This window comes from Haemaphysalis longicornis, unplaced genomic scaffold, assembly GCF_048455015.1.
Source record: "Haemaphysalis longicornis isolate Haplotype H1 unplaced genomic scaffold, Haemaphysalis longicornis Haplotype H1 scaffold_6, whole genome shotgun sequence".
Classification (NCBI taxonomy): Eukaryota; Metazoa; Arthropoda; class Arachnida; order Ixodida; family Ixodidae; genus Haemaphysalis; species Haemaphysalis longicornis.
This window is the reverse complement of record NW_027526407.1, coordinates 117,839,590-117,864,582: the sequence shown is the minus strand read 5'-3', so window position 1 is coordinate 117,864,582 and position 24,993 is coordinate 117,839,590. Positions and strand designations below refer to the sequence as shown.

The window sequence follows — 24,993 nt, the reverse complement described above, 5'->3', positions numbered from 1 at the left end:
CGGGTGAAGCCCATGGACTACAGGATGGTTCAATGATGTCCTTTGCGAGCATTTTTTCAACCTCCTGCTGAATTACTGCTCGTTCGGAAAGAGAAACACGGTACGGTCGGCGAGGGATAGGCCTGGCATCTCCTGTATCGATGCGGTGCATCACAGTTGTGCTTTGCCCCAAAGGTCGGTTACCCAAATCGAAAACGTCTTCAAATGATGACAAAAGGCAGCGCAGTTTGCATGATTGAGCTTGAGATAGGTCCGGGATTAGCAGGGGTGCAAGTTTATCTGGCGAGGTAGGTTGATGGTTGGATCCACGTTGTTGCATTGGGTCACGGTTTAAAGCATATGCCAAAATTTCAGCTGCCGCTAAATGGGTGAGCGTGGCGACGGTTATACCTTCTGGAAGTACTTGAGTATGGAGCGAAAAGTTGAGGAGAGGCAAGCAAACGCGGATCTGTTTGATGGTGACCACAGTGTGGGGCAGTGCAACATTTCGCGTAAATAGAACGTCGACGATGGGAGTAGCAAGGTAGTCACCGTCAGGATTGGCGGTAGACGTAGTAAGGGGGACATAAGTGGCGGCTTGACTTGGTAAGCGAATGTTTTTGGCGAGCCCAGGCGCGGCGGTGAGGAATCGGCAGTAGGCGGCAACTCAAGACGAAGAAGGCCCGTGGAGCAATCGATGAGTACTGCATGCTCTGTTAAGAAAACACAGCCAAGGATCACGTCTTGAGGACATTTGTCCAAATCAAAGAAAAACAATATATATATATATTTATATGTATATATACGGATATATATATATATATATATATATATATATATATATATATATATATATATATATATATATATATATATATATATATATATATATATATATATACAAGAAAAGAGAAACTTCGAACAAGGTAAAAGCACGATTGTTGCCAACATTTCAGCAAAGAGACTTGCTTTCGTCAGGGTGCCCTGGCGACGGCAAGTCTCTTTGCTGAAACGTTGGCAACAATCGTGCTTTTACCTTGTTCGAAGTTTTTCTTTTCTTGTGTTCTCTGCCATCTTCAACATTCTACTGCTCCCTGATATATATATATATATATATATATATATATATATATATATATATATATATATATATATATATATATATATATATATATATATATATATATATATATATATATATAGTAAAAAATGGGTATAGCTTCTAACAAAACTGTTTATTGGTCGACGTTTCGATCGGATGCCGATCTTTCTCAAGACCAATATATATATATATATATATATATATATATATATATATATATATATATATATATGTGTGTGTGTGTGTGTTTATATATATACACATAGATAGATAGATAGATAGATAGATAGATAGATATATGTGTATGTATGTATGTATATGTTCCCAAAAACGTTGACACACGATTAAATATATAAAACGAGGTTAACGAACGTTTACACTTGTACTCCCGTCAGAAACGTCACTGTGCACACCAACATCAACAATAGATTTAAAAAATGGCATTGTCGATCTCTCCTACAATCAGCAATGTGAAATCTTATCAGAAAAGTTGATCGAGTATAACATTTCGAAGAAAAATGGTCAAGATCTGTGCATACGTTTTGTGTGTAGGTGTTTACATGGAATGTGCCTGAGTGTTTTTCGCAGAGCCAAAAAACTTCGAAAATGCATTCGTGCGGATTTAATATACAACTAAATTAGTCAGGGTATTATTTTAAAGTAGCTGATTTATTCAGAGCATGTAAGTGTTCAGGAAGACTGGCCTTACAGAAATTGGTTAAAAGAGGAACTTTCATTTTGGTGAAATTGAAACTCACTAAAGTACATATGCCCCCTCCGCCATTCGCACCCCCTGTTTATTCAAGCTGGGCCACCGCACAGAAGATATCAGGATCTTCAAAACAAGTATACTGGCTATAGCAAAGGATTATGATTCCTACAGTAAAAGAGGCACAGCAAATATAGGATTGACGAGTTGTGAGCCGTGTTTAATAAATAAATTGTGCTGTTAACTGAGGTTCATAAATCAGCAGTGCTCAGGTAAAGGCTGGACTAAGACTACGACAAGACTATGGGGCAATGGCTATGCAGCATTAAATTCTCAGCCCAAAATGCAATCCAGTCGGCTGTACGCAATATAGTAAGCGTCCGCCGCGCAACTGTGCTTTTTAACGATGCTTGAAGTACAACTAGGACATCCAACCTATTAGCAATGACATATTGCACATCACCTCGATGAGCTGTGAAAAAAAAAATAAAAATAAAATCTAGCTATATATGTCACCCAAATGATTGCTCAAAAAAGATCTACGACATGCCAAAACAGGCAGAGATTTAGCGAGTAATCGTTCTGCATGGCGGCTATAAGGCCGCTGAAGCCACGTCTAGCATTCTGCAGCTGTCCCAATTAGGCGTTTTTTTCTACCATCGCTCAGAGTTTAATGTGCTCACTAATATTTTTGATGCTTTCACTTTTGCGAACGATTTGCGCAGAAACAGACGCTAAATGTTCTGTCGCCGATAGTCAACAACACATTGAATTCATAATTCATGCTTTAATTGTAGGACATCAATATGCAATAGGTATTTACTACATATAACCCCTTTTTAACATATAATTGGCCTTCTCTTGGGCGACGAGATACTAAAATGCCTAAGAACGCTTACACGCCTATATTCCTACCGTACCCATAATGGACTAATGCGAGGTGATAGAAACCGAACTGTCAATGTGAGCAAATGTACTGAATTCTAATTGGGCATGTCCTTCCGTACAGAGGTATTCAGAGCCCTGCACACGTTTCACAACTGTGTCCCAAATTCGGGTCAATATATCCGCCACTTGCTAACATACCGTTACGAGGCAAGAGTCACCGCCTGCTCCCGGTCACTATAACACTTGATGTAGCTGAGGTCGTCAGGAAAATTCACCGCAAAAACAACGAGCGGTACATATGAATGTGGCAGAGTACGGGATGGACGACGTGAATACGACTGAAGCCAGACTTTTCCAAGAAACCTTTGAGAGCATTCGTCATTTCACCAGCTAGTTTAATGAAAAAGACCTGGGCGTAGCCTTATTTCAAGTGCTCTAACGGAGTATAAGCACGATACTTTAGGATTTTGAGTGTTCAGTTCGAAATCCTGTGTGTAAGGCATCTGATAATCAAAACGTGGCGGAAATTCCTGAATGAAGCCCTACTTGACCCCGAATACGCTCAGTACCGAAGACAAAGACAACCGAGATCTCTTGCTTAACAAAGAATAGGGTAACACCTAAATACGCTGAGTGCTCATGTTTTGACCTGGGTTCCACATCCATTTCTAATACACGGAATACTATGCGTGAAAACGTCCCGTCCCTTCTCTCCGATATACTACGCACCAGACAGTTTTACGTTTGATATTTCCTTCGTGGGTAAAATGACATACATTAAACCCCACACTCTGGGCCTTTTTTTCTGTTAGACAGTGTTTTAGACCCTTCTTTCAAACTCAAATTTATTTATATTTGAACGAAAACCATTTATGTGCGAGTATTCGCTTACAAACAGCTAAATCCACAAAATCATACGAGAACCTCGCGAAAAATGTTTTACCTCCTCTAACCTAAAAATACGCCGGTCATCTCACATTTTTATTTTTGTGCGGAGTACCAGAACTCTATGACTGAAACGCTCAAAGAGCTTTCTTTTTCTGCCAACAAATGGGTTGTGCCAACAAATGTAATGGGAGTATACAGTCTGCAACTGCGGTGGCTACGACGGTAGTAATTTATGCCAACAGTGAGGGCTGGCAGACCTGCGGCGTGGCTTCTCGCTCATGCTCTGCTTGCAAAAGTGATGAATTACCGAAACGAATTTTTTCTTGTATTTGACAGGTATATTCTTTTAATTATTTAGTGGAATATTTAGGGCTAAAAGTTCTGAATAAATAGGCAAAGTTCACAAATATTTATAATTCGCTGCAGTGTGCTATTTCCAAGATGTGGAGCGTTTATTTTTATACCAACTGTATTAAAAAAAACGAAACGTATGCGTCTTCAGATATTGCTCGTTTGTACTGCTGTAAGAAGATTGCACTCCCGGATGCAAAAGAAAGCAGGTATATTCATTGGCTCCTCATATTGTAAACCAGGGCTAGCTTGATGCAGGGACGGTGGTAACAGTGTCCTCCCCTCGCCACCCCCATAGAAAACAAGCGCCGTAAAAAAACACGAAGTGAGGTATGGACAGGACAGGCAATAGTCCCGTGCACGCCTCGTTCTGTGTTTTTTACAGTGCTTCTGTTGTGTGTTACTATGAACCAACACGCCGAAACCTTTTCCCTTCTGAAGTGTACCCTCAAAATGCAAACACGAAGACACATCCTGTCAAACTTCTCTGTGATATCTTTCCACAATGTAAATGGTTAATAAAGATGGTTCTACATTAATATTGATTCCATATTTCAGTTCCTTCGAAGCGATATTTCACGCGGCATTGTTTTGCTGTGGCCCTCGTACCAATATCTAGGTACTTCGTTAGTTTTTGAAAAGAACTTCAAGGACAGTGAAATTCGGTTTCCGCTTTTCGCGGAAACCGAACTGCCACTGGCATTTCGTTTTTGTTCGAGTAAAAGGTTCTGGCGAGCAATAACCATGCGCGTTCTAGGAAACAGTTGCGACTAGAGTTGTTTGTCGCTATGAACATAAACCAACACAACAAAAAATGCAAAATAAAGAACAATATTGCTGCCATCGGCCACAACCTTTAATATTAATTGATGTGTTGTAGACATTTTGCTCATTTTTGAACTGGAGGTATTATATAAAATAAAAAAATCATGTGTTACTTGCATGTAGCTCCCACAGCTCATAATATTTATAGATAAACTTTTGCGACGAATCATCTGACCTCTGCATCGCCTAGTACGTATTAATGCGACCCGACGTTATCGTCATGTTTTCTTCCCGAGCAGTATGAGTCCCAATATGTGGATTTGGGGCATTGTATACAGTATGCTGGTCTGACGAAAGTACGATTAGAAGCAAATCGCAGGTCACCCTTGACCTTAGAGCAGTAAGTTCAATTTTGCGAAGCTTGCACTTTATCCATAAGACGCTCTTGCTGGTTGTGAAATTTCAACTTCTGGATAAGGTACAAAATTTGCGTTGTATAAACAGTATGTGGTGATTGCAAATCAGATATAATGATTGAAACAGTTTTTCGACAGGTGAACACCGGGCAAAGAGAAGTCTACCAGTAACTCCAAGCAACAATGCGGTTTTGGTTATGCGCGAAGTTGCTGAATTATTTCCCCGTTACAATGTTTCGGAAAATATTGACAGCTTCCCTAAAGCAGTGTAAAAACTTCAAATCAGTCTTAAGAGCCTCAGATATACCCACTTATAGCGTGTGTTTTTTCCTCGAATAAAGATCCAGTCATGGAAATGTTTAGGATACAACTAAAATCACTGTTTTTATTCATATTAGAATAGTACTGTTATGATTACTGGAGAATTGTACCGTATGTTGCCTCGAAAATTGTGAATCATGCATTGTGCACAAGTTGAGCCGAACGACATATATGCAGTTTCAGTGCTGTTGTTTTACATTATCATTTTGCTTATTAAGCAGATAATGTTTGCTTATTAAGCAGAACCCGTTACAATGTTTTGGAAAATATTAACAGGTTCTCTAAAGCAGTGTAAAAACTTCAAATCAGTCTTAAGAGCCTCAGATACACCCACTTATAGCGTGGGTTTTTTCTTCGAATAAATATCCCGTCATGAAAATGTTAGGGAAACAACTAAAATCATTGTTTTCATTCATATTAGAATAGTGCTGTTATGATTACTGGAGAATCGTACCATATGTTGCCTCGAAAATTGTGAATCATGCACTGTACACAAGTTGGGCCTAACAACATATATGCAGTTTTAGTGCTGTTGTGTTTTACATTAACATTTTGCTTATTAAGCAGCAGATAAAGAGAGCATTGTTTATGAAATACTTCAAACTGATTCTCTTCGGTAATATAAAAACAGGGATACATGTATATTGTATGCTAAATGCGTTTATATGAATTCGGTGCTCTGCATATATGTTACGAGTAAAAGAAAAACTCTGTTTATTTGACACGGCAAACTTGTGCCCACAAGCAGTAAGCTCTGGATAGCCTCAACCGTTCCACGGTCTTCTTCCTATTCCTGTTGGTTGGAATCGCACTCTTGTCCTCTTCCTTGCTTTCGAGCCCCGCCTAACGGCCTAACGGGAAGGTACATCACTATGGATATGGCGGGAAGTTAAAACTGTACCAGACGAGCTACTGCAATGCCACAAGTTCGCCTTGTGTATGTGAATCAGCCGTTGTCGTGCCTAGTGTAGTCAGATGTGTTACGTCGGCACCCTCTTCGATTAATGGAATGGCGGTATCTTTCGCGACATGTCGGCGCTCGTTGGAGATTTTGGTAAGCGAGACGGTCGCGCACCCGTTTTCCAGCTTTACACAACTCTCGTGATGCAGATACCTTTGTCTAGAAGTAACCGCATGTTGCCTTCGGCTATCCCATCATAGTCCTGAAATATATCGTTCATGACGAAGACGAATGCAGTTGTGCGGGCGGGAAGAGTAATACCGTCGTCGTCACTGGGGCGCAAAGCCCCGTGTCGCGTCGGTGTTCAATGTTTTTTTTTTCCATGGCTCGCTTCGTGGAAAATCTGGTGGTCGATTTGTGTAAGTCTGGGTTTCCGTGGTGGCGTAGGCGCAGGGGTGGCGACGGTCGGCTGCGAGCAGTGGTGGTACTGCTGAACAGCAGCTGCGTATGAGAGTCTCCATCCTCCCGGTATGGCTCCTGTGTTGGCTCAGGAATAAACACCGCTTGCCGGACTTCTTCGCCTTTCATTTCGGCAATAGACACTGTCGGTGCTAAATACCGCGGCTTTCGGAATGCCTGAAGATCCTCTCCCAGATTTTTCTCATCAGTTCGCGCAAATCGAGGAAGTTCTCCAAGCCTGTGATGCAGCTTGCGTTGGATGCCGTGCTTCTGTTTGGCAGAAACGCTTCACTCTACGCTGAAGCGCGCCTTTTTTGTTGTTGCCTCACTCGCGAATTCAGCAACCGATCTTGGGGGCCTCCGCATCAGACCGGCGAAGATGTCCTGCTTGACGCTGTGCATGAGGTGCCCGTTACATATTGCCGTCCATCATGCCGAGATCTGCGCGCCTGCGATGACGGATCATATCGTCGGCATACATGGTGACACTGTCGCTCTGGCGTTATTTTCTGGCTTGAAGGGCAGCCTCAGCCTTTTCTTTGTGGTCGCTGCTCGTGAAAGTGGCTAGTAAGCGCTGACGAATCTCTTCCCACGCCGAAAGCGTGGATTGGTGCTTTACAAACCCCGTTCGCGCCTTCGTCAAGAGAGTAGCACACCTGTCGCCGCTTATGATTATTGTCCCAGCCGTTCAACGTGGCGACCCCTTCGAACTGGTCCAACCAGCCTTCGTAAGTCTCGCCGTAGAAGACTTTTAATGTACGCGGCTGTTGCGCCACGTATTGGAGAGGGGCGTAAGAAATGTTCGCGTTCACAGTGCCGGTGTTGCCTAAAGTCATCTTGGTGACCCGATAAGCCGGAGGCCACACTCCGCCGGTAGTCCGAGTAGGCGACGGCTGGTCCACTCGTGAACGGGCGACACTTCGACGGAAACCGGCCTCGATATATATATATATATATATATATATATATATATATATATATATATATATATATATATATATATATATATATATATATATATCTATATATATATACAGGAACAAAGTTTTCCTGGACGCCAGTAGAATATACACAAAAATTGTTTGGACCACGGTAAAAAAGAGAAAAGATTTAATAACGTGTCGGCCGATCTGACGAAGGCCAGTCCCTCGGCCGAAACGTTATTAAATCTGTTCTCTTTTTTTACCGTGGTCGAAACAATTTTTGTGTGTATATATATATATATATATATATATATATATATATATATATATATATATACACATATATATACATTATAAAGAATTGGTGTAGCTTCTGACAAATCTGTCCACTTCTGGACGTTTTGGTAGGATGCCGACCTTTAATTGTCGTCATCCGACTGAAACGTTGACAAAAAAACAGTGTTTTTAAAAGCTATACCGAGTTTTACTATTTTTTACGACAATCTAAGACAGCCGTTCTTTTATATATATATATATATATATATATATATATATATATATATATATATATATATATATATATATATATATATCGAAAGGCGTGGGTTCTGTCCCCACTCTGGGCGCGTTTTTCTTTCTTTCTCACGTAATAATAACAATAAGAAAAATAATGTAGCGTCACTAACCGTAAAAAAAGTCTAACCGTTCCCCTTCGCCTTCTTTGGCGTTGTAGACTGCCGGCATTTCTTTCTGTGTATATATATATATACATATAGGGTTTAGAAATGAGGGGCTCGTTAGAAAATACAGAAAGAAATGCCGGCAGTCTACAACACCAAAGAATGCATAGGGGAATAGTTGGACTATTTGTTACCGTTACATTATTATTATTATTATTATTATTAATTACATGATAAAGAAAGAAAGAAAAACACGCGCCCAGAGTGGGGACCGAACCCACGCCTTTCGATTAGATCTCGAATGCCTTACCAACTCGGCTATCTGGGCGACTGTGTTCTCCTTCGCTTTCTGGGTTATTTATATTTACTACAACTGTATCTGACGCTTGAGGGTGGTAGCCAGCGCCACTCAGACTACACGGGGAGAAGGGGACCTTCTTTTCAACCCCCGGGGCGTGACGCGAACGTCTACAGCCTGTCATAAGCGGGCAACTGGCGGGAAACCCTCTTATGCTACCTTGGCATCAAGGCTGCCAGAACCGAAGCCCTCGCTAACCTTTCGCACGATAATAGGGTTTAGAAATGAGGGGCTCGTTAGAAAATACAGAAAGAAATGCCGGCAGTCTACAACACCAAAGAATGCATAGGGGAATAGTTGGACTATTTGTTACCGTTACATTATTCTTATTATTATTTTTATTAATTACATGATAAAGAAAGAAAGAAAAACACGCGCCCAGAGTGGGGACCGAACCCACGCCTTTCGATTAGATCTCGAATGCCTTACCAACTCGGCTATCTGGGCGACTGTGTTCTCCTTCGCTTTCTGGGTTATTTATATTTACTACAACTGTATCTGACGCTTGAGGGTGGTAGCCAGCGCCACTCAGACTACACGGGGAGAAGGGGACCTTCTTTTCAACCCCCGGGGCGTGACGCGAACGTCTACAGCCTGTCATAAGCGGGCAACTGGCGGGAAACCCTCTTATGCTACCTTGGCATCAAGGCTGCCAGAACCGAAGCCCTCGCTAACCTTTCGCACGATAATAGGGTTTAGAAATGAGGGGCTCGTTAGAAAATACAGAAAGAAATGCCGGCAGTCTACAACACCAAACCAGTCTACAACACCCCTACAACACCCCTACAACACCCCTACAACACCAGTCTACAACACCCCTTCTCCCCGTGTAGTCTGAGTGGCGCTGGCTACCACCCTCAAGCGTCAGATACAGTTGTAGTAAATATAAATAACCCAGAAAGCGAAGGAGAACACAGTCGCCCAGATAGCCGAGTTGGTAAGGCATTCGAGATCTAATCGAAAGGCGTGGGTTCGGTCCCCACTCTGGGCGCGTGTTTTTCTCTCTTTCTTTATCATGTAATTAATAAAAATAATAATAATAATAGTGTAACGGTAACAAATAGTCCAACTATTCCCCTATGCATTCTTTGGTGTTGTAGACTGCCGGCATTTCTTTCTGTATATATATATATATATATATATATATATATATATATATATATAGCTTAAGAGGGTTAAACGCTGGTCGACCACTCTAGACATGTCGTAGACACTCGAGTCACGGCCCGGCGGTTGCAAAGAAGGTCCCCTTCACCCCGACTATTCCGGGTGGCGCTGGCTACCAGCCCAAAGTGCAGGAAACAAAAAAATACCTGAACATAAATACCCATGAAGTGGTGGGGACAGCGCCTCCGGTAGCAAAGTGGTTATCACACCAGACCGGTATTCTTGAGGTCGTGGGTTCGGATCCCACGGGGCGGGCATTTTTCTCCACTTTCTTACTGACTCAAAAAATTCTTCATCTGTTTCTATGACCTACCGCATAGCCCCTTTTGGTTGTCGGGGTTTTCTTGACTGTCAACCCTTATTCTGTATTAATTCACCGAGTCCCTTATTTTCCATTTCTGATTCGCTACATGTATAGCGAGGGCCTCTGTTCTGGCAGTCTTGGTGCCCAAGGTAGCCTAAGAGGGTTCAACACTGGTCGACCACGCTCGACATGCCGTAGAAACTCGAGTCACGGCACGGAGGAAAAGAGAAAAGGTTCCTTTCTCCCCGAGTAGTCTGAGTGGCTCTGGTTACCACCCCAAGTGCAGGAAACAAGAAATACCCTAACATAAATACTCGACAAGGTGGTGGGGAAACAGCCCCACAAGTAGCGTACTGGTTGTCGCACCAGACCGTTATTCTGAGGTCGTGGGTTGGGATCCCACTCGGTGGGCATTTTTTCACCACTTTCTTTCTTACTCAAAAAATTCTTCACCTGTTTCTAAGACCCACCACAAACTCCCATTTGCTTTCTGAGGTTTTCTTGACTGCCAATCCTTTATTTCTGTCCTATTTCACCGAGCCCTTCATTTCCCATTTCTGATTCGCTATATGCTTAGCGAGGGCCTCTCTTTCGCAGTCTTGGTGCCAAAGGTAGCTGAACAGGGTTCAACGCTGGTCGACCACTCTCTACATGTACACACTGGAGTCGCGGCCAGGGGGTTTAGAAGGAAGTCCCCTTCACACCAAGTCCGAGTGGCTCTGGCTACCACCCTTAAGTGCAGGAAACAAAAAATACCTGAACATAAATACCCATGAAAGTGGTGGCCAAGCAAGCTCTGTCCAGCGCACCACTTGTTCGGCTCGCGCGCCAAGTGGTGATTTTGCCGTGTCGCGTCGGGCGTGTATCATGGCGAACGTCCAAACGGGGATTTTGCCCCACATGAACGACTTGACAATTACTTCAATCGTTCCATAATCAACGCCACAATTTAGATCAGGACCACGCAAATATATACCACTTTTTCGTTGGTATATTGGAATCTGATGGCGGCAATGTATACCACGACAACTTTACCTAGCGAGTCGAGTAGAGGTGTTGCCAAACGCAGTAAGTGATAAAAATGGGATTTAAAGGACTTAGTTAGGACACGTTGGCCTACAGGCAGAAGAGATCTGGGATTGGGATTTCTAGTTATCAAAAGCATAGCTTGTAACATTAGAAGAATGCTATAGCAAATAGAGAAGGGTATTTGTTCTTGCAATTAGGCTTCCTAAGCGGCCCAAAGTCAAGGTAGTAAAGGCTACACGCCTACATCCAGCCTTGACGACCAGCAAGTTGAACGCTTCTATGAAGAGGTGGACTCCGCAATGGCTGAAGTAAAGACACATTATGCCGAAGTTAAGGAATATTTCAATAGTAAAGTAGGCAAGAAGCACAGTGGAGACAAAGGAGTTGGGAACTAGGGTCTAGGCTGCAGGAAAAAGATAGGGCACTTATTGGTACAGTTAGCAAAACGCAATAACGTGCACATAGTGCATGCCTTCTTCCACAAGGGGGAGAACCAGAAGTAACGTTGAGGCACCGTAATAGGGAGGATAAAAATAAAAAAGGTTTCATTTTATTCGATGACCTTGGCGTCGTGGAAGTTGTCGATATGCTTGGTAGTGTGAGGCGTAGTGACCACAGGATGGTAAGATCTCTAATTAGGCTACATTTGAGGAGGAACAGTAACAAGCTAGCATGAAAGATGCAGATCAATTACCTCACAGTAAGACGGCAAGTTGCACAATTTGTTATCCCGCTACAGAACCGACATTCTGGTCTAACCGCGGAAGCAGTGTTTAAGACTCAGGAAGAGAGCAAATATCTTATACGAATCATCACAGAGCAGGCAATGGAAGTCTTTATGCTCGATTGGCAGCATACTAGCAAACTTCGCCAGGAGGCGAAAGATTTCATTGTAAAACCGCACGGCACGACAGACTCCACCCCCGCAGACAGAAAGAAAAAGCGGAGCTTTGAAAGTTATTCAATAAGGGTAAGAAAGCTGACATTCCGAAGTGTACACTAATGAAGATTGAGGGCGCTGTAAAAACCGGGGACAGCCTGAAAGTAGTGTAGGCGTGTAGGCATAGGGAAAAATTAGATGCATGCACCTAAAGACAGGCAAAGCAATGCCAACAAATGTGATAATGTAGTTATATCGCCGAGGTCTTCTATAGAGACCTGTTCAGTAGCCGAGACATCCAGGATATTACCCAAGGAGGAAGTAGCTGAGAGCAGGTGATAATGTAGTTATATAGCCGAGGTCTTCTATAGAGACCTGTTCAGTAGCCGAGACATCCAGGATATTACCCAAGGAAGAAGTAGCTGAGAGCAGGTAGAAATACCACCAATAAACACAGAACAAATAAAGATGCGTTTCAAAGAAATGCAGGCAGGCAAAACACCTGGTGAGGATTGCATAGCAGCAGACCTCTTGAACGTTGGCGGACACATTGTACTAGAAATATGGGGAAAACTGTATACACAATGCCTAATGATCGCCAGGGTACTGGAATCAAGGAATAATGCGAACATCATCATTATCCATAAGAAACGTGGTATTAGGAATTTAAAAGTTAGGGCCGATCAGCTTACTGACCCTGTTAAGGGGATCCATGGGCATTAGCAGAGAGCATTACCGTCACTATTCCTACGCACCCCATCGGGCCTAATATTTGCGAGCTCCAAATCCTACAGGCTAGAGCGACCGGCTGGATTGGTCTTTGCCTACTGCACTAGAGTGTAAAGACGTGGCGGTAATAAACTGAACGGAAGACGAGAAAGAGAGAAACACGGGCGCTGTAGAGAGGATGGTAGCCCGATGTAACGTCGCTTCGTACTCTGCGCTCCGAAGAAACGTACTTTCATTTGCTGCAGCTCTTGCGTAGACCCACTTGTCCTGAGAGCCTCTAACTGCGAAGCCAGACACCAGCAGTCATCTCTGTTCCCGCGATACCTTGTGACAGGATAATCATGATGCCGCATCCACCATCGCCGTCGTCTTGTCAGGGGCAATTCGCCAGCGTGACAGTGGAAAGTTAACGGCACCGCCAGCCGCGACGTCGAATGCGGGCTTGCCTCTTATCAGATGGTAAAGGCGCAGCTTATGTGGGGGGGGGGGGTGGTATGGAGATAAATGAGGTAAATTTACACTCCCCAAAGTCACTGAGCTTTGGTTTAAACAATGGCTGCGGCTTAGCTCCGCTAACCTTCGATATGCAAACCAAAGGCTTCGCTTAGTCTGGTTGAGTCTTGGGTTCGCTTGGTTAACCTTTGCGTTAGCTGTATATCCGACATCTCAAAGCTGTTAGGTTACGCGCAACGCTCATAGAAGGAGGTCTGTGAATGCGGCGTTCTCCGGGAGGAACACGGCTTTCATTCATGGCGAGCGCACCATTTCTCTTCGCCGGGCTCGAGACGAGTCACGTTGCCCGAAACGACCCAGCACCGCATCCATGGCCGGAACGGTTGGGTGGTTGGCGGGGGTGGTTGGCATCAGATAGCAAACAAACATTGCTCTAAAGTTCAGAAAAGTACGCACACCCTCGGCGTGACTCTATCTACCCCACTGTATAATTTCACCCAATAGGGATTAAAAAGTCACTATGAGCGACTCCAGGAACTGCGGGTTGGGAGACTCTTACACTTTGAACACTTACATCCCAATTCCTCGTCTATGAAGCCTCAACTGAATATCTTAAGGTTAGCGCGATACTGGAAAACGACCGGACACCCTCGCTGGGAGACTAAAGCCAGCTAAAGAGCTTCGGATAATCTACGCCCTGAACCCCAAGAGGGGTATCTGAACGTGGCAGAATACTGATTGAACAACATCGATGCGACTGCAGCCACAGGATTCCGAAAAGAACTCAGCTTGAAGACTCGTCTATTCACCTTCCAACACATGGTAAAATAGGCATTTTTTGTTGGCTAGACCCCAGCCTGAGCACGACCATATTTGAGTTCAAGACTACAGTTCACTGTACAGTAATCCCTCGTTATAACGAAGTCAACGGGACGGCAAACAGTTTTGTTTAAAACGGTATTTCGATATAGGCGAGCACACACAAAAAAAGCTAAAGAAGTTGACCTTTTATTGCAACACAACTGACGGAATCAAAGAACAATGTATTTAGTTCAGCAAAACTTTATTCAGGTGCAAAATAGCAGCTAGCTTTGGCTGTTTCAAGTTTTTGCTGGGTGGGAAACCCTGCTCCAATTTGACCAAGCATTGCATGAGGCTGTGATTGCCACCCATAACAATGGCAGTAGATGTGCCCAACTGACAGGGGGGCGTGCTGGCATCATAAAAGACTACGCGAGTTTTACGCTGGAAAGCGCCGCAAACGCCGTGCCTCGAGTCTGAGGTTGCGTTTGTTGCCCTCAAAAAATGATTAACTACTCATTTTCGGTGCACAGTGCAGTCATAAGAACTCACTGGTTTTGCACTGTGGGCTTTTTATGATCTCTGGGAAATTTTTTCCGAGGTCTGCAGCTGTGAAGTTTGCAAAACAAGAGTGTTTCGGCTACTTGTTGTGGACGACACTGCTAATTTTACGGGTGTCGGCGTTCGCGCAGCGTCACGTCACGCTATTTACCAATGTTTAATAACAACATTCAATGACCGTGCCACGCATTTTGGCCGTTTGTCTGGAGTCGGGTGGCCCGAATCAAACATGACCGGCTCGAAAAAATCGCCGGGGAAAGACCACCTTGCGTTGACACGCCATGTTGGGAGCATGACTCGCCGCTGGGTCGCCACAGCTCGGCTATGCCTCCGCTCACCATTTCGCTCTAAGCGGGTGAAATTCTTCATGCATTCGAGTAATGCGGCCTAAAATGCATGCGTTTGGGTTGGGACCACAGTACATTTCGAATAAAGTGATATTTCGGGTAAAGCGATTTCGTTATAACGAGCGATTACTATTCTGAAGTACGCATTTAGGAGCCAGCACTCAAATCCTTACAACGAAGCTTTACGCGACCAGCAAGACATTTAGTGCCTCTTACCACAATCCCGAGCTTTTCGACCATAAAAAGAAGGCGAAACACTAACATATTCGAAGACTCCTGTTCCGACCCCGATCCAGCCTACATACCTAACGTGCAATACGATATGACCGAGAGCATATCGTTTTTCCTTACCGTGTTCCTATGCACTATTCCCTCTCCCCATGTTACGTACTCTGTCGCTAGAAGGGTGGCCATAATGCTAAAGACAACCCGCGAATTCATTATTAGCAGGCACCCTTTGAAATCCTGCCATTCTAAGCCATTCTGCAACATACTCAAAAGTGCTTTTCGTAGTATCTAGGATTCCACATTATGACCACGTTCGCAAACTCGAGTACCCGAGAAGGTTTATCACTATGATTGCGAAATTTGTAATGCTATGAAAAAACTTCAAATGACTTTCGGCCATGGCCTTGGGCCGCATTTTTAAAGCTTGCAACGAGTCAAGATGATTATGTCGAGTTAGCTGTCCTAAAACAACGGGCTTACAGAACCCAATCACTGCACTATTTCTCACAAGATCTCTTGGTGCATACGTGATCACGAAAGCTCGGACAAACTCTAAGTTCAGTTCGCTTTACCTATGACTAAGCACATAAAATTTGTTGAGAATACTTCCAATTCCTTGTTTGTGTGGACTCCACCATCCCGCATTCTCGATAAATGCTTCTTCACAAATGCATTGTCGCCATCTGCATTGTTTTCCGAAGCTTTCGCTCCCCGCATCAAACACAGACATCAGGTTCCTCACATGCGCAAGAAAGCTAGTGAAGATTACTCTGAATCGCGCTAGGAGCGTCGTTATTAGCTTCTTCACTTGCTACGTGAACATGGTATTTTGCTCTGGACGCTAATACTGAAGCTTTTAATGCATTTTGTTGGTACTCGACAAACTCGGTAGGGTACCGAATCGCTAACAAAATGTAGCAAGAGCACCTGGGGGACTTCCATACTCTTCCTTTGTGGTACAGAAATGACCACCATATCCGTTACAATATCCACCATAGCCCCAACTTGCTTTCAATTCGAACAGAAACAATTCTAACAGCGTCGGGCACATTACTTCTACATGAGCCTAAGTTTTTTGGCGGTAGGTTTTTTTTTGTTACCGTAAGTGGTAGCCGGCACCATCCTTATGTTGTGGCTCTTGATTAAGTATTTGCACATTCTTCCATTTACAGAGAGTTCTTGTTCGGCAGATCAGAACTAACAATTCTGGTTCGTCATTGGTTTTACAGAGCCGCCCATGGCAAAGTATGTTGCATCAACCGCGTTTCGATGAAAGCTGCCCCTGAAAAATCAAGTTCATCTATATATATATATATATATATATATATATATATATATATATATATATATATTGATAGATATATACATATCGGCGTGGACTTGATTTCAGGGGCAGCTTTCATCGAAACGGCGACTAGCGAAGCCGCAAATGGGCGCATAAGGGACGGACTAGGTTTTTTGTACTATGTTTAGGGATGTTATATTTTTATTTTGTTAAAGAAGGAAAGCGAATGAAAGCACGGGTGCAAAACACGCGCCTTACAATTGGGCTATGTGGGTGACAAAGTTCGCGGTGTTTTTCTTGGGTTTGTATATATAACACTATTACGGACGGTAAAGTGTAGTAGCCAGTGCCACTCTGACTACACGGGGTTAAACTTGTGTTGTTTTAGCTGGGATTGTTTTGCTCATATTCACCAATATTACCGTCTTTCTTTTTGTTGCCTGATAATATTTACGCTATTGCTAATTTCGAGGAACAGTCGCCAGAGAAAAGCCGCGGAGCATTTGTACCCCTAATGACACGTGAAATATGTATTCCTGTCTTCGTATCATTTTCAGTTTGTGTGTGACCTTATCCTAGGAGCTTTTTTATTTTATACTGGATAGTCAAATATAGTAACGTGAAACGACGCGAAACACAGAAGAAACAACCGATAGAGCGCGCCAGTTTTTTTTTGTGCAGTCTATGTTTTTCATTTTATTCTCTGCTTTAACGTCATGTGGTTGCTATAATGTAATGCACCTAAATTAGGTTTAAATTGGCGGGAAGACCGCAGCGTCCAGGCGAATAAAATCATGTTATTTTTCAGGCAACACCCAGATGTGGTATCCAAGTATTTAAAACAAGCAAATGTCAGCATGTCTCTGCGCCTGGGAGGACAACAACGCAAACGTATTTATTCAAATAAGAGCGTCAGACGGCAAGCACATGCACAAACATTTTGCTCCGCAATTTGTTGTTGAAATTCTTTTACGAAAATTTTCGGAAATGTTCATTCCTATATACACTCGTAGAATAACACTAATCTCATTATTTACTATTTTTGGCATCATTGAAAAGATTTGTGAGCCCCGAAAGCAAAAAGGCGACGTTCTTGCCGTCCTTAGATTGGTAAGCAGTAATTTTGGGTAGTTTTGTCGTCCTTTTTGCGGTCTATACTAGTAAAATACGCAATAATCTAAATTAACGAGCCTTTCCAGCGAGACTAACCGCGTGCTACGAATAATGTTCTTTTGCGCTGTTTTGTGCTTGCACACGTGGTCACGGGAACTTGTGTTGTGCATTATGGGCCGAATCAAATAGATCAGCCACAAACATACTCCGTGTATTCCATCGTTAAGTTCACAGAAAAGCATTCTTCTTACAGTACGAGTATTCGATCGTTAAGTTCACAGACAAGCATTCTTCTTAGAGTACATTACTTGTTTCGATTGATGTGCAAAAAAGTGGTTACGTGTGCAAGGATCGTTCTCAATTTACTGAATGGAAGTTGGAAGCAGGTTGCAGGGTACCATGTAGTGGGTTCCTAGGACTTAAGTCTCTCGTAGTAGGAAAAAATATTTCAAAATTACGTCAAAGAATGTAGCGGAAACTCTCATAAGGATTAATTATGATTATTCTGGCTGTGTCTTTTGAATGTTATTATTTATACAAGCGGGACGCCGGCCTAAACGTGGTGCAGCCATTGTGTCTTTGGCCCCACTGTTGACTACACAGTATCGCTTGTGGAGCGAAACTTTCATGATCGCATTAAAAGCAGAACCGCAATCACTATCCATACGAAATCTGTTTGGCGTTTCAGCCGCCAGTAACCCAAGAGGAGCATCTGCAGGCGGTATTCCCACTTCAGCTTTTTTTATACGTAGCGACCCTATGTCGCGGATGTCTATCTGCCAGTTGTGCCTTAATAAACGGGTGATTTTGTCTCAGCCCTCTTCAATTACTCCGTACGTTCTCGATCTGTCACGACCCTGTCTCTTTCCTGATAAGCATAAATGAACATGTCACCAAAATATCGTCCGATGTTTACAGTAGAGATGCATACGGCTTAGGTTTTAAACATTTTTAGACGTCCGCACGAATAACAAAAATGGAACTAATAATGTAATTCCAAGTAACTTTTAGATACGAGGCAGCTTATGGTCGAGCCTGTTCTCTCAGCCGTTGTGTGGGGGCCCTTGTGCGGCGTCCACACCCTTCTGCGCATGCATGGCCAGGAACCGCTGATGATCATTGCGGTAGGATGCTCCCAGGGATTGGCCAAACAAAGAATCCATCATGAGATGGCTTCGCTTTCGACCACCGTCGTAATCCTAGCGTAGAGGAACCCTTAGTTCCACACCCTACTGCGCATTCCTGGACAGGCACCGCGGATGATGATTGTGGCAGGATGCACTAGGGATTGGCAAACCAAACAATCCATCACGAGATAGCCTCGCGTTCCACCACCGTCGCCATCTTCTCGTAGGGGAACACTGAGTAGTATGCGAGGAATTCCTCCTCTCCTCTCCGAAGCTCTTCTCATCTCCGGGATTGCGCAACGAATTACAACACTTGCGGGTCCGCGTGCGATAAAGCGAAGCAGCCTAATATTAGAGACGCGACGTTAGCCGCTGCCCTCATTCTCCTCTCGCAACGGCGCCATCAAACTGAAAAATAATGGAAACTTCAGTCGACCCCATCACTGCTTTGCATACAACTCAGGGTCCCCCTACGGGGAGATGGTGACATTTTTCGGTCAGTTAGACCAATACGACAAATGGTTCGTAATATCTTGCGACGTGTGTAAGTAACAACAGCAAAGTACCAAAGAGAAGTCTGAGTGACGAGTAGGTATTCGCAAGCAGCTTGAACAAGGCGAACAGCATTTGAGTTTACAAAGCGGTGTGTGTTAAAAAGAACCGTGAAAAACATTCTATAAAAGCTTCGCAACATTTTTCCTACCTGGGAGCATGGCCAAAGCTTTAGCTAATGCCAGCACGGAGCGGCACTGTGTCATTTGCTCGTCGTAGGATGCGCGTTCCACTTCGGGTTTTCTTTGTTGGTATCATTTTAAAGAGGCTATCGATTTCGTCATTGCTTCAAATGACGAAAAGCCGGCCATTAGCCGCTACATAGCTCTAAGGTTGCAATTGGAGAGGTCGAAGAACGCTAATAGTGGGTAAGTTTGTAAGTTCTGTGATTGGCAGAGAGCAGTAGTTTTTGGGTGAGGTTCTTGGCGATCCCCTTATTTAAGTACTACATACGTTGCTTCACTGCGTTCTCCAAGCAATTACGATTTTTATAAAAAGCTGAAAAAGTGTTACAGGGTCCTTTTAAGCCTATTAGGCCGTAGACATTGTGAGCGTTACATTCACGAATGAGTGTAACAACGAAACAATAGAACTTGTGAGGAAGAGCTTTTTGAAAGCCAGTAAGAAGCGAACGCCAGGAAGCGCGTGCCGAGGTTAGAGAAAAGGACGTAGCTAGGAGGAACAGGTGGCGAGTGCTGGAGGCAATAAGAAGCAGGTGGTTCTGGAAGCTCTCGGCTGGGCGAGAATGACCAGGAGATCGTCATTATCAAGCCGCACATTCCTCCTGGAAGCTGTGGGCTGGGCGTGAACACTCAGAAGATCTTCGCGCCGAGCTACGTCTGGTCTCTTCTAGCCGAGACCTGCCACGGAGCACCCGGTCCAAATACGAAGGGTTGTTCATCGGCCACAGCACCGGCATGGACAGCGGCACCGAGCCCAGCGCACCCAGTCCTGCGCACCGAGCCTTCTCACAGACACGGACCCACAAGTGAGCGCGAACCGTTTTGAGTGGGACTTTTCCAATGGTTCTTTTTTGTCATAGGACAGTTGTTGTTATATTATACTGACTTTCATTCGTGCAACTTAGTTTGTAATTTTTCCCGTCAATATATTTGTTCACGGGACAAATCGCCTCAACTCCTGTCCGACCTAAAAAATTACATCCTCATTCACAAAAACAACCGGCATCACAGTTGTGTAACAACCCAATATACAGAACAATCGCCAACTGCGTATTTGGAAGCGTTTTTAGGCACCTTGAAACACTGCGAAATTTCAACGGACATGATTTTCCTAGAGTTAGCATACGTTGTACACTGGCCAGCGGTCCAGGATGCAAAACATTTATCATTACTTAGCGATCCCGTCCAAATACTCTGGTGTCTTGCAGACAAACTAGGCCAGGCGAGTTTAACTAAACTAGGCCAGGTTAACTAAATGTAGGCGCAAAAGTTACGGTGAACCACGGGTCAACGTTAGTATTGTATTATTATTTCCGAAATCTCTTCCCATAACCAATCCGGCTAAGAAAGCTGTTGATTATTTTGTTAGTGGTATTAGCGATGGAAAGGAAAGGAGGAGGGAGCATCTCTGGGAGGTCCCGGCCGGAAAGCAGCTTTTAATGCCCACCCAAATATCTGGCATTGTCATACTTCCAAGGACATGCTTCAAATCGTGCCTTGTATCCAGTTGTCGCAAAGGAGCACACAGCTTATTAGTGCGGAGAATCGAGCGCACAATTATGGGCCGTAACTCCTTAACAACGACACACATGATTTAGAATTACCTGGCGACAGAGTAGTGCTAATTCAAGAGCGCACAACCCAATGGCTACTTTGCCGACCGAACTCGCAAAGGTCCTACGTAACATCTAAAGAGCGGACATTTATTGCGCACCCTTACGAAAATGCAATATCTGGCCCATATATAAATTATATGTGGCCACATATAGCTATATATGTGTTCATATATCGCTATCACTTGCCATATGTGGTTGAAAATAGGGCCATATATGGCGTGGTCAGCCCCTACATGGCGGCAAATATGGCCGTATACGGCCCCACTTAGAACTTTATATGGCGTGTCCAACACATATATGGCTCCAGTTACAGCCGTATATGGCCTAGTAAACCCATATATGGCGCAGGTACAGCCGTATGTGGCCAGGCCAACCCATATATGGGGCTAGATGGTTCGTTATATGCCATAAACAACACCTATATGACACAATCACATTTATGTATTACACCAAATGCAGCCACATATGCGACCAGTTACTGATATATACAATTGATGCACGCCATTCCAAAGCCATATAATGCAAATATTCTACATAATAAATTACCAATCACAGGAATATGAATTCCCTTTCAATATAAATTCCCCGATAACACTTTCTCTTTATTGTCATGTTCGGGTGCTGATAGTTTGCTTTACTACACCGAGATCTTTCCTTGCGTACTTCAAAACTACAGTTAGTTTTAATGCAGCTAGCTGCCTTAGTTCTTCATTTGTCATAAATGCAAGAGCACAACAACGATTTTATTTGTTCTTTTTCAACACAGCATTTTAAAACAGTGTCGAAGGGTGTGGAAAGGGGTTGCGGTGGATAGTAAGTGGCTCTGGGGGAGGGTGGGTCGGTTGGGCGATAAACTCGGATTCGCCACTGTCTAATAGCATCTCCAGTAAACTTCGCCTGTGCACATTGGGGCGCACCGCAGCCACTTTTTGTCCTCGACAAACCGCACTGGTGCGCACCGTGTGTCCTCGATGAACCGGTGCGCAACGCCGCGGGACAACTTTCGGTTGCCCCGTTGCGTGCCGAAAGAGTCGACGGAGCGCCGGGGTGCCATCATAGTGAAATCCCGAGAGGCACCGCGAATGACGCGGGGGAAGCGGCTTCCCCCACCGTCTGCTGCAGCGAAACTTCCATCCCCTTGCATGGGACGCGAAATTCGCTCGCAGCGCCGGACAAACCCCTGGTGTTTGGGGGTGGTACTAAAAACATGGCGGCGTGTTCCAGACATGCACTGGGGAACGCCATCCTAATGAGGACGGAAAAGCCGAGCCAGGGGGGGGGGGCAATCTAGCGGCAAAAATCAAGTGGCACGCACATTCAAGGTACATTGAGTGAGTGGAAGATATTCAGATGGCCAGCGCATGACCTTGTTCGTGTTGCGCAACCCGCCACATTAACAAAAGGGCAATTGTTTTTAAGTGCGAATGCACTTTATAGGCGACCGTGAATTCCGTTGACCGCCGTCCGTCCACATAGCAACAGCGGCGGGTGCGCGCGCTCCTCGTCTTCCTTGGCAACGGGGGGAGATGGGCGCGCGCTGCCTGGCCGCTGACATGGCACATACCTACGTGGGGGATTGTCCAGGAATCGGGCGTGAGAAGGGCTAATGCACCCGCTTAAAGGAGTACTGACACGAAATTTCAAAGCTGAGATCCGCTCTAGCAATCAAGTACAACGACAACACAAATAGGTGTCTGTGAATAAATGCATCTTTCTTTCTTTGTAGTTGTGTGTGTGTGTGTGTGATCTCTCTTTCGCGAACATTACCGAACCGCGCAAACTCAACTCCTGCATTCGCACTTTCACATTCTTCCCCTCGGGGAAATGCGGGGAAATTTTCTTTTATTCTTATTGATGGAGTTTTGCGCGTTCCCTTCTTTTTGCACAACTTATTTTCACTAGGTCGTTGTTCTGGTTTATTAGTACACACAATCTAGACAACAATAAACCGTACAGTTATTTTAATTTTTATTGCCTAAATGTAGCATTCATACAGTAAAAACACAATTTGGAAATTTTGCGCTTTGAGTCACAAACAAAAGTGTATGGCACAGACAGTGCATATGTGTCCAGTGCCTTGTATGTCCAAGGTACGCGTAGTCTCTGCTGGTGACATTGGCAGGACACAGCCGGTAGCTGCTGTAGATCTGTCGAGGTGGTAAATGAGCCAGGTCCTGCCTTCTCCCACACTGGAACCAAACGCGAAATCTGCAACATCAACAAGCACGTTTGTATATTTGAGTTAGAATGAATAGTAGCTTTAATGCTGCTTTCAGGCGAACATAGTTTTAATAGAAAATAGCATGCCTCGGATAAAAGGAAATTTTAATTTAACATCAGTCTTTATTATTAGGCGACGCGGATACCTTTTTCTATTTGTGAGATCATAATGTCGGGTGGCAACGACCCACCTTTCGTCCTTATCCAAAATACATTTCTGCAGACAAAAGCAGCCATCCCACACCAGAATCACTAAGCAATTATTCATGCATGTATACTTTCGCGCACTAAGTATTCCTCAGGTATTTCTTGAGAACTGCAGTAAACTGTTTATCAAAACATTATTTAAAAACCTCTAATAAATTACTAGCAAGGTTAAGCCTGCATTGAATAATTATTTATCGCCTTATAGCTGTAACTGCGTTTTTGTGACTATATCTTTGTTGTGCTTCAAGCTGAAACTCGAAGCACAGAACCGCAGCGTAAATTATAAATGATAGGTGACGAAATTATAGTTATGATTGTAATATAAACGTATACAGTAATTGCTTAGTTTGTATATTTATTGCTATGGAATATTTCTGGTATGTTTCGTTTATTCACGTGAAGAGAAAATGCAGAACACAGAATTGAAGCGCAATAAAACAATTTGTGTAGGCACTACTTAGTAACATAGGACCAACAACACGATATGAACCTACGGACCCACCCTATGACCCAGAAGTGCATGGGAGATGCCTTCCTCCAGCTGTAGACATAAATAGGCTGATAATAATAACGATAACAATACTACTGATAATAACTATAATAATCAAAATATTATTACTATTATAATAACAACAACAACGCGAGGTAGGAACATAAACTAAACAAAGCCTATCATAAGGTAATAAAAAGATTGCAGATACGCTCAGACTGTTCCGTTAGTTATCGCATATGTTGCCTGATATACATTTTGCTGCATACCGTGCATTTACTTGCGCTATGATGCAAACCACACAATCAAAACACATTAAATCAATAACGAACGTATGAACAAATGTGTGTAGCTAATGTAGACATTGGATTAATTACCAAAAGCTCTGCCCCGCCTTTCATGTGCAATTCAAGAGTCAGAGAAGACAATCAGAATGTAATAAATAAATAGTGCACGTGTACGCTCAAATAAATTATAAAGCAAACTGCTGCAACCGCATCCTGCTATCTCGTGCAAGCGGAGAAAAGCAAAACGAGCAGCTTGTATATCGTACCTTTCGTCCGCCGGATTTAACAGAATCTTATGCGGCCTGGCGTGAAGAATTTTGACACCAGTCAGTAGAGCACGATCTGTGATGGCGGCGGGAATCGGTGAAACAAACTTTACGGTGGTAAAAACGGCCCTCGGAACACCATGGATTATTGCATACCTATGGGCGCGACAAGAAACACCCCTTTTCAGCGGGGCGAAGTAGAAAGGCACGGTTACCGTTTTCTACTCCGGGTGGCGCTTTTATTTTCGCAATCTCGAACTGCAACTTTTAATTTGAATTGCATATTAAAAACACTCTAATTAATAACTAACCTGGTAATAAATTTAAATCCAACAACAACGTTCATTTATGCTCGTATGTAGTACAACCCCCAAACGTTAAGATCGCTGCAGTCACGGGACAAAAAAAC

The 24,993-nt window shown here is 43.7% G+C and overlaps 3 non-coding genes across 3 annotated transcripts; 1 reads left to right on the top strand and 2 right to left on the bottom strand.

Annotated features, from left to right (window-relative positions):
- Positions 1-8,638: 8,638 nt before the first annotated feature.
- On the bottom strand, positions 8,639-8,710 carry Trnar-ucu (transfer RNA arginine (anticodon UCU)). Its single transcript has one exon. It is a non-coding gene; the product is annotated as a tRNA-Arg (tRNA).
- A 405-nt stretch (positions 8,711-9,115) lies between these two features.
- Trnar-ucu (transfer RNA arginine (anticodon UCU)) lies at positions 9,116-9,187 on the bottom strand. Its single transcript has one exon. It is a non-coding gene; the product is annotated as a tRNA-Arg (tRNA).
- A 472-nt stretch (positions 9,188-9,659) lies between these two features.
- On the top strand, positions 9,660-9,731 carry Trnar-ucu (transfer RNA arginine (anticodon UCU)). Its single transcript has one exon. It is a non-coding gene; the product is annotated as a tRNA-Arg (tRNA).
- Positions 9,732-24,993: the final 15,262 nt, after the last annotated feature.